The sequence below is a fragment of the Schistocerca piceifrons genome, chromosome 6 (genome assembly GCF_021461385.2).
Source record: "Schistocerca piceifrons isolate TAMUIC-IGC-003096 chromosome 6, iqSchPice1.1, whole genome shotgun sequence".
NCBI lineage: Eukaryota > Metazoa > Arthropoda > Insecta > Orthoptera > Acrididae > Schistocerca > Schistocerca piceifrons.
The window spans coordinates 365,048,651-365,064,673 of NC_060143.1; the positions used below are offsets into that span (position 1 = coordinate 365,048,651).

At 40.9% G+C, this 16,023-nt stretch overlaps 1 protein-coding gene across 1 annotated transcript in view; it reads right to left on the reverse strand.

Moving 5' to 3' along the window:
• Positions 1-16,023, reverse strand: part of LOC124803122 (reticulon-4-interacting protein 1 homolog, mitochondrial-like) — a 170,332-nt gene that overhangs the window by 4,499 nt on the left and 149,810 nt on the right. The gene's annotated exons all lie outside the window — the stretch shown is intronic.

A 16,023-nucleotide genomic window follows, 5' to 3' on the forward strand; every position in this document is an offset into this window, starting at 1 on the left:
ACAAAACAATTTTTTCTGAGTTGTAACATTTTGAAACTGAGGGGAGGCCATCGCGCATCCTGGATTGTGACATGATGATGAAACCTGGGGTTCAGCATTTTGACTTAGAAACAATAAGATAACCAAAGTAATGAAGTCATCTTCACTCTCCACAGAAGAAAAAATTCAATGTAGCTGCTTCTGCCAGTAAGATCATGACAACTGTGAGGGTGTGATTCTAAGTGTGATGCCAAGAGACGGTACTGTCAATTTGAAGGCGTATGTGGTCACATTAACCACACTTACAAAAGATTTCCAGCAACTTTGGCACTATAACAGCCCACAGGATGTCTCTATTCAACGTAACACTCAGCCTCACACAAGTTTGAGGACTTGTTAACGCATCATGAAACAGGGTTGGACAGTTTTACCCTTTCTCCCTACAGCTCTGACCCAACTCCCTTGGACTTCCAAGTGTTCCGGGCACTGAAGGGTAGCATTTGTGGAAGATATTTTGAGGAGATGAGGTGGTGATTTGCACAGTGCAGAAGAGGAACTGGTACTGATATGGCACACACATTTGTGTATCAATGAAGGAATGCCACAGAACTGGAGTGAGCTTATGGAGAGAAATAGGGCGTGTAATAAACAACTGTTGAAGGAAAAAAAAATGGAGCATTACTTCCTTGGTCCCTTCGTATTGTGAACTATAAATATTTGAAAATGAAAAAATATTAGGAACAGGAATCATTCCTTAAGTGCTAAAGAGAGTGTGTGTGTGTGTGTGTGTGTGTGTGTGTGTGTGTGTGTGTGTGTGTGTGTGTTTGGGGGGAGGGGAGGAGTGTCTATTTCACTTATATACTTTAGCAGTCTTTTCATTGTGCCTGTCAGTGACACAACACTTCCTCTGTGTGGTGAGTAGTAATCTATCCTTCCTAAACTATTTTAATTCTATCCTGGATTTTCCATTGTTCGAAAGACACATTTGATATTTTTAGCAAAGAAAGGAAAACAAATGAAGGATGACAGTTTTGTTGAGTAAACAAATATGTTAATCAATTACAAACCTGAAATGTCAGCTACATAAATGCAGGTGCAAGTATTAGTACATGAAAGTCATTTAATGAAATTATGAATAAAGTTAATTTGAATAGCACCTGTGTATATCGCTAGCTGGTGAAAAGTAATGTACACAATGCTGAATTATGTCAACTATGAGGAACTTAAATAATAATATAATAATGTGCTTTCAGTTGCACAGTCATAACAGAAGACTAGTTGGTGTTACATTATAAGTTCAGTGGTTAGGTTACACTTTGTATTTGAAGGAACAGATCCTAGTCTGGTGCTGGTAATTTAGGTTTCCCATAATTTTTCCTAATTAATACAGTTTCTTCGGTTAGCTCACATTGAATTATTTTACTATAATTGTCTGTCTGATTTAGTGTCTCCTTTGTCGAATGATAAATCTCAATGGTAATACACCAACAATAGAGATAGATATATTAGGAAAGAAAGCGACATTACAACCCAATGGAATGTGGCTCAATTGAATCATCTCTGTATCACAGTAAAGGTGGGTTTACACCTGTGTTATTTTCCGTGCACACTAGGTGCATGCAGCCCTTGCACAAAGACGCAAAGAGGAGCATATGCTGGTGTAAAGTCGTGCATGCCTCTGAATTGTGTGCTGGGGGGAGGAGGGGAGGGGGGTGCAGGAATCTTCCCACACCAAACAGGAAAACATGCTCTTCTACTTGCGTGTGGAGCAAGGACAGCTGCACGGCAACTTGCTGCAACATGCACAGGTGTAAACGCACCTTAAGCATTGCATTGTTATCCACCTAGCAGTCGGGGAGCACACTACTGTGGTTCTTGACAGAAAGGTGTGACCAAAAGAAAGCAACTGCTAACTTTGTACCTCATACCAAACATACGCCTTTAGTAACTGCCAAAGGAACAGCTACTTTCAGAGCTCTTTTAAAGATGTACAATAAATAATCTTAATATTTGATGAAATGTCAATCTTGCTTCATCAATACTTGCAGTCTTATCACATAAATACTTTTGTTATATGTACCAATTATTTCATATTCTATTTAGAATTTGTGCTGGGTCTGCATCTCAATTTTCTTATAATTCATTATGATGCTGTGCTCTGCTGATATTTACCAAGTGCACATCCCATTTTCTGTGAAATGTTTCATTCTTTTATAGTAATTTTACCCTCTCCATCAGCCTCCTTCAACTTCGAAGGGCAGATGAACATACAATTCAGTCATGACAATAAAAACAATGTGTGAATCACCTATGCCATCGATTAAATTGTTTACTTAGTTGTCCTGAAAAGTTAATATCATCATTTAACTGTGCTAGAGGGATCACATTTTACCCATCTGAACTAGTTGTGTATTTGACTTACTGCATTTTCTTGAATAGCTTAGTCAGTCTACCCTCCTATCCTGCACACAAAAAATTGCAGGTAAGCAAGTCACTTACAATTAGTTTAAGGGATGCAAAACTAGTTAGTCCTTTTCTTGACCTTTTGTGATAAGTTACTGGTTGTAAGGGCTGTGAATTATACAAAGGAGAAGATGTGCAACTTACACGCAAAAATATGTATACAGCACTGATATTAATGAAAAAGAGTTTGTTTGGAAAGATGCTGTTTATTACACAAAGTGGATGGTGTCATACATGTATTGTATATTGTATTTGGTGATTAATGTGTGACAAATGAGACGAGAAATGTGGTCAACCGGAGCAGAAACCAATACCTTAACAACAGCTGACAAGCTCTCACACATTTTGCGTAGGTGGAAAAAAGGTCAAATCTATGCAGTTTCTTGGGTTAAGTACAACATTAGCCTGAATTTGTGTATTTACTTCTAATGTTAGTAGTACACTGAGATGACAAAAGTCATGGGATACCTCATTATTCTGTCTGACCTCCTGTTGCGGCATAGTGTAAAAACTTGATGTGGTATGGACTCGACAAGATGTTGGAAGTTCCATGCAGAAATATTGGGCCATGCTGCCTCTTTAGTTGTGCATGTTTGCAGAAATGTTGCCAGTGCAGGATTTTGTGCTTGGACTGACTTCTCGTTTATGCCACATAAATGTTTGACGGGATACATGTCCGATGATGTAGGTGACGGAATCATTTGTTCGAATTGTCCAGAATGTTCTTCAAACCACTCATGAACAATTGCAGCCTGGGGACATGGCACATTGTTATGGATAACTAAGTTCATAAATGGCTGCAAATGGTCTCCATGTAGCTGAACGTAACCATTTCCAGTCACTGACCAGTTCAGTTGGACCAGAGAACCTAGTCCATTCTATGTAAATACAGCCTACACCATTATGGAACCACCACCAGATTTCACAGTGCCCTCTTGACAACTTGGGTCCATGGCTTCTTAGCGTCTATATCAGACTCTAATCCTACCATTAGCTCTTACCAACCGAAATCGCCACTCATCTGACCAGACCACAGTTATCTAGCGTCCAACCAATATGGTTTTGAGTCCAGGAGATGTGCTGCAAGCTATGTCATGCTGTTAGCGAAGGCATTTGTGTCAATCATCTGCTGCTGCAGCCCATTAACGCCAAATTTCACTGCATTGTCGTAACGGATATGTTCATCATATGTCCTTATGGTCTCTGTGGTTGTTTCACACAGTGTTGCTTGTCTGTTAGCACTGAGAACTCTATGCAAATGCCAGTGTTCTCGGCCGTTAAGTGAAGGTCGTTAACCATTCCATTGTGAAGGTCGTTAACCATTCTATTGTCTGCGGTGAAAAGTAATGCCTGAATTTTGGTACTCTCAGCACACTCTTAAAAGACACTGTGGATGATCTTCACAGTATTGAATTCAGTAACGATTTCCGAACTAGAATGTGCGTAGTTCCAGTTGCCATTTTGTCTTCAAGTCTGTTAATTCCCATCCTTGCGGACATCATCACATTGGAACTCTTCACGTGAGTCGCCTGAGTACAAGTGAAAGCTCTGTCAATGCACTGCCCTTTTATACCTTGTATATGCGATACTACTGCCGTCTGTACATGTGCACATCACTATCCCATGACTTTTGCCAACTCACAGCAAGGTAAGAACATTGAGTGATAATGATATGACAGACCTGACTGCCTGAAAGCTTTTGTCAAAAATTGAAATTTAATTGACCATCACAACTGTCCACTTTTGGTCTTAGAGGCCATTTTCAAGCAATAACAGGTTTCCTGTGCCATATCCCCACACACACCCACATGCCCTAATCCTCCTACCACCCTCAAGAACCAGCTACAGTAGGGCTCCCACTTTCTCACAATACCACCTTGGACTGGATCAACTAATATCATGCCCTGAAATGGGGTACTTCCTTCCTAAGGTCCTGGAACCCCCACCTAAACTGGTGTTCCATTACCCCCGCCCCTCCCCCAAGGCTCCATAACATTTTAGTCCAACCCTATGCCAGTCCCAGCCCCTTGCCACACAGATCATATCCATGTGGATGACCCAGGTGCAAGACCCATCAATGTTTTCCCCTCTCTCCTGCTCCACTCCCTATTCCCATTTTCCCACAGCCTCCCGACACTGCATCTGACAGCCTTGTTGTGGCGCCTGCCTTCTAATCTCTACACGCTCTACCACCAGACAGTGAACACACACCCCCCCCTCCCCGCACTTGTATCCTCCTATAACCCTCCCCTGTCAGTGCCCCACTCAAGTTTTCTGCTTTTGTTCAGTGCAATATTTGAATTCCGGCCAGAGCAGCTGTGGATAGCAGGTGTGTGTGTGTGGGGGGGAGGGGGGTGTCCTTTTATTTCCAGAAGGCTTTGGCTGAAGCTCAATGTGTAACGGTGTTTTCATTGTGCTGGCCTGCAACTCAATATGTCATCTTTCATTATGATAAGTAGCACTCTATCCTTTTCATAATTGTTAATGCAGTCCAACATTGGCCCACTGTTGCATCCAGGGCGAGGTTCAGGGCATTTTAGCAGATAAAATTCAACCTGGCATTCATAATGGGCCAAAATCATTCGATGTAAAAGTAATTCTGAGAGTACCTCAAGGGCATGTTATAGGTTGGCAACTGTTTGCAATGTACATAAATGATCTAGCGGATAATGCTGAAAGCTCTGTAAGGTTGTTCAGAGGTGATTCTGCGTTATGCAGGCTGTCTCTCCTAAGAGTTACCAGGTGCATTTTCTCTAATATCTCACAGCATATTAGCAACACAACCAGCGTCAACCCAAACAAATACTGTTCACCATGTCTTTCACGTGATGCCCAGTGCCAATGGAAAGCGTCGGTTTGTTTCCCCGTTACAAAGAAAATTATTTTTGAAAGCAGAATTTTATATCCCCATTCGACAGAGTGGTCCCACAGTGTAGTATGATATTCATTTTATCAGTATTTCATATGTATTAACAGGACAGCAAAGCATGAAGAATAACCAGTACTCCAAAAATGACAGCACCGCTTGGCCAATGCTGACTGCTGCCACTATGCAGCAGCACTGCTCAGTTGCTGCTGGAGCACTGGTTATTCTTCGTGTTTCACTGTATCTGTTATTACATATCACTTAACCAAATCTCACACTAGGCTAATTTGGAGACTTTTATCGAATAGCTATATCAACTTCGCTTTACAAATAATTACCTTCTGCAAAGGGAACCAACTTTATGCTTCCCATCAACACTGGGCATAACATGAAAGATGTGATGAGTGTTTGGGCTGACTCCAGCTAAATATTGCAAAAACAAAATTGCAAAGATTGGCCAAAACATCAGAGAAAATTCGGATGATGAATCTTAGGAGGGACACCTGGTATAATACACTATGTGATCAAAAGTATCCAGACACTCCCAAAAACATACATTTTTCATATTAGCTGCATTGTGCTGCCACCTACTGCCGGGTACTCCATATCAGCGATCTCAGTAGTCGTTAAGACATTGTGAGAGAGCAGAATGGGGTGCTCCGTGGAACTCACGGACTTTGAACGTGGCCAGGTGATTGGGTGTCACTTGCGTCATACGTCTATACGCGAAATTTCCACACTCCTAAACATCCCTAGATCCACTGTTTCCAACGTGTGAGTGAAGTGGAAATGTGAAGGGACATGTCTGTTGACTGACAAGAGACCCCCGACAGTTGAAGAGGGCTCATAATGTGTAATAGGCAGACATCTATCCAGACCATCCCGCAGGAATTCCAAACTGCCTCAAGATCCACTGCAACTGTCATAGACAGTTAGGCGGGAGGTGCGAAAACGGATTTCATGGTCGCATGGCTGTTCATAAGGCACACATCACGCTGGTAAATGCCTAATGATGCCTCGCTTGGTGTAAGGATCGTAAACATTGGATGACTGAACAGTGGAAAAAACGTTGTGTGGAGTGATGAATCACGGTCCACAATGTGGCGATCCGATGGCAGGGTGTGGGTATGGCAAATGCCTGGTGAACGTCATCTGCCAGCGTGTGTAGTGCCAACAGTAAAATTCGGAGATGGTGGTGTTACAGTGTGGTCGTGTTTTTCAAGGAGGGGGCTTCCCCTTGTTGTTTTGCATGGCAGTATCACAGCACAGGCCTACATTGATGTATTAAGCACCTTCTTGCTTCCCACTGTCGAAGAGCAATTCGGGGATGGCAATTTCATCTTTCAACACGATCGAGCATCTGTTCATAATGCACACCTGGGGCAGAGTGTTTACACGACAATAACATCCCTGTAATGGACTGACCTGCATAGAGTCCTGACCTGAATCCTATAGAAAACCTTTGGGATGTTTTGGAACGCTGGCTTCGTGCCAGACCTCACCGACCAACATCGATACCTCTCCTCAGAGCAGCACTCTGTGAAGAATGGGCTGCCATTCCCCAAGAAACCTTCCAGCACCTGATTGAACGTATGCCTGCAAGAGGGGAAGCTGTCAAGGATAAGGGTGGGCCAACACCATATTGAATTTCAGCATTACCAATGGAGGGCACCACGAACTTGTAAGTCATTTTCAGCTAGGTGTCTGGATACCTTTGATCACATAGTGTATGTCGAGTGCCTGAAAACTAAAAGAAAAAGCTGAAGGCGAGCAGGGGACTGACACTAAGTTCAAGGTCTGGCTCTTGACACTCAGCATATATAAATGTAATTTTTTACACACAAAAAAGAAAAAAGGCCCATTACTATCTAATTATACCACTGGGAACAATAAGAACCATAAAAATATATGAATAACTGTAAGAAGCAACCTAAAGTAGAATCACCACATAAAACTAGTAAGAAAAATAAATGTCAGACTAAGATTTCCTGGAAGTACCCCACAAAATGTAATTCAACCATGAAAGAGGTAGCTTAAAAATCCCTTGTACGACAGATTCTTCAATAACAGCTGTCACTTGGGGATTCAATTAGTAAGCACAAAAGTGTCACTGAAGTACAGAGGAAGTTGGTACGAGAAAAGTGTTGTATATTATATGGAGGTTCACTCAATGTATTACTGCCACCATATGCATGTTACAAAATGAATGTGATGAGAAAACCAAAGAAATTTGATCTTAAATGGAGGTTTACCAACAGTCGGCTTACTCGTGCACCATTTGCAGTTTGAGCAGGAAAGGGGTGTAAATCAGACGCACCCTCCACATTGTAACTTGGGTTGTGAAGTATAGTTGTAGATGTGCTCTGCATTTCTTACTAGGTCAACTTACTATGGATCCCGTGTACTTAAGCAATAATGCAGTATAAATCAATAATGCAGTATAGGTCATTTTCATAGACAAACTGTGATTTCCTGCGGACCCACCAGTAAATAAAAGCCAGCTGTTTCCCTTTCCAACAAATGAATTTGTGTGATTGTTTCTCTCAGACATTTGTATGATATCAGTGACTCAAGTTGTTCCTCATTCTGTAATTAATGGACATGGCATTTTACATTCCATAAGGTGTATTACTTTATTCCTCTACAATAAGAGCCAGTTTAAAGTCATTGCACTAGGCTGACATATTTTGTCAGGGTACTGCTACAATTGTCATCAGTTTTGAATTGTAATTTGATTTGTTTTATCAGTGAAATAGTTTACACTTTGGAAATACATTGGCTCCTTTTATTTCTAGGGTATATATGGCCCTCTCGTAAGTTCGGTGGGTTCCTTGCATGGCTGCTGAAGAGCAGTATAATCTCTGAATGCAATCATCTCTGGGTGGTCGAGGGTATATCAGATAAATCTGGCTGGTATTCTTGCAATCATGCTGATGCCATTTGGCATTTTCAAACCTTCGTTTCCTGATGGATCTCAGGAGAAATGTGCACAGTAACTTAATTCTTCATCTAGATAAAGCCTTTCTCAAAACTAGTTACATGACAAGTAGGTAGATGTTTGCACTATGTTCCAAATTCGTCACTGATAACTTCAGCATACTGATCAATATGTCCCAATAACCCAATTCAGATAATTTGAAGTAACGCTTCAACCTAGATAAGGAGCACCCTGTCAGATTAAAACTGTGTGTGCTGGACTGAGACTTGAACTATGTAGGAGAGCTTCTGTGAAATTTGGAAGGTAGGAGATGTACTGGCACAATTGAAGCTGTGGGGACAGGTTGTGAGACATGCTTGTGTAGCTCAGTCGGTAGAGCACTTGTCCATGATAGGCAAAGGTCCAGAGTTCGAGCCACGGTCCAGCACACAGTTTTAATCTGCCAGGAACTTTTGTATCAGCGCACACTCTGCTGCAGAGTAAAGAGCTGCGACTGCGCACATTACTAAAATGCTATTTGTTGTGGCATATTAGTGTTTGACCATTTTCCAACCTTGAACTCTGCTCTTATGTTGATAACACGTGTAATCACAGTCAGTCGAGTGAATGACTGTAGGTAAGCAGTTTACAACAGACAGGTTTCGTATTCTGCCAGAAAATGTTGTGTACAAAGTTTGTCAAAGAAGGAGTGTGACTGACTGATGCTGTAAGTTTGTGTAGTAAACAAATATTTTCAATAGTTGTTAGCTTCAATATAGGATCTGTTACTTTTGATTTTCTGTCACTTAGCACTGAGTTTTGATAACTACTGTTGTTTAGTTTTGGATTATTTGCCACAGTTAAGCTCAAGTTCACTGCATGAAAGAAAAAAGAGATCAGAAAACATGCAAGGTATCAGGAAGGAGTCAAAAGCAGCAGTGCAACACCTGTAGCCATACTTTGACAGTTACACAGTATTTAATACTAACAAACTTTTTATCCTTTTCTTTTTGTGCCAACGTCTGCAACCCTCTTGCCTGGAATATTTCAAATGTTGACTGCCACAAGGCTTCTGGAGGACACAGCACAGCCTTACTGCTATGGCAGCCAATCGTCTTATGGCAGTCAGTGTGTCAAAGAATCACACAAAGACTGACTTTGATCACTAGGTGTCAATATTAACATGAATTAATAGGGTTTTTGGCATATGATCGGAATGTGTGTTGGTTACGTTGATTTCTGTATCTGAGATTTATAAGCACTCATGTCTGAGATGAGATTGCTAAAGATTGTTAAATTTATATATAATGTGTGTGTGTGTGTGTGTGTGTGGGGGGGGGGGGGGGGGGGGGGGCACATGCAAACTCTTCGGTCACTTCGAGATCAATGTGTTACGGGTAACCTTCAGATGCCAACTGTCACAGGAAAGTTGTTGGGACATCAGTATTATGACCCAGGTGAAAGATGAAAGATTATTGTGATTCATGAACTGAACTAACTTTGGCAACCAATATATCAACGTGTCTTCCAAGAACCCCAAGTGAAATGATTGTCATCGATGTGGAATGAATCAAAAAGTTTTAAACATATTTTAATTTAAAAAGTAATAAATACTAAATTGAAAATTCATTTTACAATGTTTACTTACAATGACTGCCTTACTGCACTGAATTTGTACAAGTCAGATTGTACTAATACTCGCATTATTTGATATTATTAGTAATATGGTTCAAATGACTCTGAGCACTATGGGACTTCACTTCTGAGGTCATCAGTGCCCTAGAACTTAGGACTACTTAAACCTAACTAACCTAAGGACATCACACACATCCATGCCAGAGGCAGGATTCGAACCTGCCACTATAGCGGTCGCGCAGTTCCAGACTGTAGCGCCATTAGAAATATACACACACCAGTTGGTTCTACTAAGAAATTCATCAACGGAGGAGGAGGACTTGGCCACCAGTAAACCTTTTAGGCTGAAACTGAACTTTATTGGTTGTTAAACGTTTTATGGCTGCTGGCAAGTTATTGAAAATGTGTGTTCCTGAATAATGGAGACCTTTTTGGACCAAAATAAGTTACCTTAAATCTTTGTGAAGATTATTTTTATTTCTAGTATTGATTCCAAGAACTGTGCTGTTTTTACGAAGAAATATATTTTCAATGAAATATTTCATTACACAATAAATGTATTGGGAAGCAGTAGTTAATATCCCTAGTTTCCTAAACAGACCTCTGCAGGAAGTCCTTGAGTTCACACCACAAATAATTCTTGTTACATGTTTTTGGACCTGGAAAACTTTCACTTAGCTTGATGAGTTACCCTATAAAATAATCCCTTGTGATGTAATGGAATGAAAGTAATGATAGTATGTTAGAATCTTCATTTTCATATCCCCTATATTCGACAACATTTGCATTGCAAATAGAGATTTGTTTAGGTACTTCAGCTGTTCTGTGGTGCGCTCCTCCCAGTTAAATTTATAATTAAACAGTAATCCCAAAAATTTAACACTGTCCATTTCTTCTATCTATTTGCAATAATATTTTAGGTATATAATGGTGCGAAATCTCTTTACAAGTTCTGAACTGCTTGTAGTGTGTTTTTATGAAAGAAATGGCTAGGAACCATTTATTAATGTCAATGAAAGTTTTATTAACTGATCTTTCTGAGACTACACTCTATTTGCTATTTCTTGCAATGTTTATATCATCTGCAAACAAAACGAACTTGGCATCTGGTTAAGATTAAAATATGTACTGCACATGCACATGCGACCCCCCCCCCCCCCTGCCACACACACACACACACACACACACACACACACACCTGCTCGCACAGCTGCACTCTCAGGCTGCTCAGGCCAAACTGGAATTCAAACTTGTTGAATGTGAACAACAATTAGTAGTGGAAATCCCAAATCCCAGGTCTGGTTCTGTTTCACTGATTCATTGATGATATCTTCATGATCTGTCCTCCAGTCCAGGGCATCCTAACTTCATTCCTGTACAACCTCAACATCTTCCCTCCTCCTCCTGTCCACTTCACCTGGTCCTTAACATAGTGTCTCACATAATAGGATGTTGACCTCCTCCTCTCTGAGGACTCAGTCCACACCTCTATCCACATTAAATCCACCAACTACAAAAAATATCTGCTTTTTGACAGTTGCCATCCCTTCCCCACCAAAAACTCCCTCCCATACAACTTAGCCACCTTGGGATGACATATCTGCAGTGACAGCAGCTCCCCTGCCCAGTATGCTTAATATATCGCAAAGGCCTTCACAAGCGGGCATTATCCTCCAGATCTAGTCCACATACACATTTCCCGTGCTATATCCCCACACAGTGTGGGTAAGCTACTACAAACAGCATAGTGAATGCATTATTGTGGCCAAGACAGACACGAAGCCCACGCCTACAACAGTAGTACAAGTTTATATGCCAACTAGCTCTGCAGATGATGAAGAAATTGATGAAATGTATGATGAGATAAAAGAAATTATTCAGGTAGAGAAGGGAGACAAAAATTTAATAGTCATGGGTGACTGGAATTCGAGAGTAGGAAGAGGGAGAGAAGGAAACATAGTAGGTGAATATGGATTGGGGATAAGAAATGAAAGAGGAAGCCGTCTGGTATAATTTTGCACAGAGCATAACTTAATCATAGCTAACACTTGGTTCAAGGATCATGAAATAAGGTTGTATACATGGAAGAAGCCTGGAGATACTAGAAGGTATCAGATTATATAATAGTAAGACAGAGATTTAGGAACCAGGTTTTAAATTGTAAGACATTTCCAGGGGCAGATGTGGACTCTGACCACAATCTATTGGTTATGAACTGTAGATTAAAACTGAAGAAACTGCAAAAAGGTGGGAATTGAAGGAGATGGGACCTAGATAAACTGACTAAACCAGAGGTTGTACAGAGTTTCAGGGACAGCATAAGGGAACAACTGACAGGAATGGGGGAAAGAAATACAGTAGAAGAAGAATGGATAGCTTTGAGGGATGAAGTAGTGAATGCAGCAGAGGATCAAGTAGGCAAAAAGACGAGGGCTAGTAGAAATCCTTGGGTAACAGAAGAAATATTGAATTTAATTGATGAAAGGAGAAAATATAAAAATGCAGTAAATGAAGAAGGCAAAAAGGAATACAAACGTCTCAAAAATGAGATCAACAGGAAGTGCAAAATGGCTACGCAGGGATGCCTAGAGGACAAATGTAAGGATGTAGAGGTTTATCTCACTAAGGATAAGATAGATACTGCCTACAGGAAAATTAAAGAGACCTTTGGATAAAAGAGAACCACTTGTATGAATATCAAGAGCTCAGATGGAAACCCAGTTCTAAGCATAGAAGGGAAAGCAGAAAGGTGGAAGGAGTATATAGAGGGTCTATACAAGGGCGATGTCCTTGAGGACAATATTATGGAAATGGAAGAGGATGTAGATGAAGATGAAATGGGAGATATGATACTGTGTGAAGAGTTTGACAGAGCAATGAAAGACCTAAGTCGAAACAAGGCCCTGGGAGTAGACAAAATTCCATTAGAACTACTGACAGCCTTGGGACAGCCAGTCCTGACAAAACTCTACTGTCTGGTGAGCAAGATGTATGAGACAGGTGAAATACCCTCAGACTTCAAGAAGAATATAATAATTCCAATCCCAAAGAAAGGAGGTGTTGACAGATGTGAAAATTACCGAACTATCAGTTTAATAAGTCACAGCTGCAAAATACTAACGTGAATTCTTTACAGACGAATGGAAAAACTGGTAGAAGCCGACCTCGGGGAAGATCAGTTTGGATTCCGTAGAAATTTTGGAACACGCAAGGCAATACTGACCCTATGACTTATCTTAGAAAATAGATTAAAGAAAGGCAAACCTACATTTCTAGCATTTGTAGATTTAGAGAAAGCTTTTGACAATGTTGACTGGAATACTCTCTTTCAAATTCTGAAGGTGGCAGGGGTAAAATACAGAGAGCGAAAGGCTATATACAATTTGTACAGAAACCAGATGGCAGTTATAAGAGTTGAAGGGAATGAAAGGGAAGCAGTGGTTAGAAAGGGAGTCAGACAGGGATGTAGCCGATCCCCAGTATTATTCCATGTGTATATTGAGCAAGCAGTGAAGGAAACAAAAGAAAAATTCGGAGTAGGTATTAAAATCCACGGAGAAGAAATAAAAGCTTTGAGGTTCACCGATGACATTGTAATTCTGTCAGAGACAGCAAAGGACTTGGAAGAGCAGTTGAACGGAATGGACGGTGTCTTGAAAGCAGGATGTAAGATGAACATCAACAAAAGCAAAACTAGGATAATGGGATGTAGTTGAATTAAGTCGGGTGATGCTGAGGGAATTAGATTAGAAAATGAGACACTTAAAGTAGTAAAGGAGTTTTGCTATTTGGGGAGCAAAATAACTCATGATGGTCGAAGTAGAGAGGATATAAAATGTAGACTGGCAATGGCAAGGAAAGCGTTTCTGAAGAAGAGAAATTTGTTAACATCGAGTATAGAGCTAAGTGTCAGGAAGTCATTTCTGAAAGTATTTGTATGGAGTGTATGGAAGTGAAACATGGACGATAAATAGTTTAAACAAGAAGAGAATAGACACTTTCGAAATGTGGTGCTACAGAAGAATGCTGAAGATTAGATCGGTAGATCACATAACTAATGAGGAGGTATTGAATAGGATTGGGGAGAAGAGGAGTTTGTGGCACAACTTGTCTAGAAGAAGGGATCGGTTGGTAGGACATGTTCTGAGGCATCAAGGGACCATCAATTTAGTATTGGAGGGCAGCATGGAGGGTAAAAATTGTAGAGGGAGACCAAGAGATGAATACACTAAGCAGATTCAGAAGAATGTAGGTTGCAGTAGGTAATGGGATACGAAGAAGCTTGCACAGGATATTGTAGCATGGGGAGCTGAATCAAACCAGTATCAGGACTGCAGACCTCAATAACAACTACATCCCCACACACTCCAAATCCTTCCACCACCCCAAGAACTCACTAAAAATGAGTGGCTGGTCATCACTCAATACCACCATGGATGGGAACAACTGAACCACATCCTTCATCAGGGCTATGATTATCTATTTCATGCCCTGCTATGAGGGACAGCATACCCAAGATCCTTCCCACCCCTACTAATGTGGTGATCTGTCATCCACCCAAAAACTTAGTTTGTCCTTATGCCACTCCCAATCCCAACTCCTTGTCACAGGGATCATATCATTGTGAAAGACCCAGGTGCAAGAACTGCCAAATCCACCTACCCAGAACTTCCAAATCCAGTCCTGTCACAGGCCTATCTTACCCCATCAGAGGCTGGGCCTCCTGTGAAAGCAGCCATGTTGTGTACCAGCTCTGTTGTAACCATTCTCAGCTTTTTATTTTGGTATGGCTACCAACCATCTACTCACCAGGATGAATGGCCACCACCAAACTGTAGCTAAGAGGACAGTGAACCATTCTGTTGCACAGCATGTATCTGAGCATAAATTATGCTTCACAGCCTGGTCATCTGGAACCACCCGTCCACCACCAGCTTTTCTGAACTACACATATGGGAGTTATAACACATTTTCCGCTCCCAATATCATCCCGGCCTCAACCCACAGTTACCTACTGTCTGTACATCGTTCACCCAACAGTTTCTGCCCCCCTCCCCCTCTGTCCAATCATCCCCTCCCAACTCACATCCCCTCATCCTCATTGTGCACTGTTCTCTGCCAGTGCACCCACCAATGTTTCCCCCTTCTCTGCTCCTCTCCTTTCTGCTCTTTAATTCCACCCCACCCCCCCTCCTCTTTCCCTACCGTCACCCAACACTGCAGTAGTCTTGTCTGCCACCTCTAGTCCCTGCATGTTCTGCCAGGTAGAGCACTGCTTCCTCTTCCCCCACATGTATTCTGGTGTCCCTCCTGCTTCCCTGCTGCGTGTGGTGTGTGTGTGTGTGTGTGTGTGTGTGTGTGTGTGTGTGTGTGTGTGTGTTTTTTTTTTAGTAAGGCTTTGGCTAAAAGCTTAATGTCTTTTCGTAGTACCTGTCTGCAGCCCAAAGTGTCATCTCTTTGGCAAGAAGAAATCTGTCCTTTCTGTAATTGTTGATATTCCAACATGGACTTTCCATTGTTTAACTTAAAAGGATGTGATTTACACAGTAAAATGCCTTTTACAGACAGAATAGCAAGACTATATTAAAATATACAACAAATATTCTCTGGGATTTTTCTTAAGTCTATATGTTAAACATATTCACATTTTGATGAGAACCTAGAAAGCTTGTATAAAGAGCTATAGAAACTGATAAATAGCAGAAAATCCCATTACACCATGACAATGGTGAATTTTAATGCAAAAGTGGGACAAATATACGTAAGAAGAAGCTGCCAGGTACATAGTCATGTTTACCCTCAACACATTCCTCAAGAGTAACATAAATAAAAAAAATGAATTTGATAACGACAAAATTAAACTAAAAGTGAAATTGATTCTATCTTATTTAACAACAGAGATATTGTACAGGATCTGATGATCACAAACCACTTCCCAACCTCCAGTAATCATACACTAGTTGGAGGCATAGCAAATATACGTGCATAGCTGGAAAGAAAGAATCTCATCAATCTGGAAAGTGTAAATTATGAGGATTAAATTAAAACATGGAAGTATACCTGAATACATTAAGCAAAAAGTTCAGCATCTTGGAAAATGATTACATGGACAGAGGAGTAATGGATAATTACTGACAAATATGGAAAAAAATGAACAGCGTCA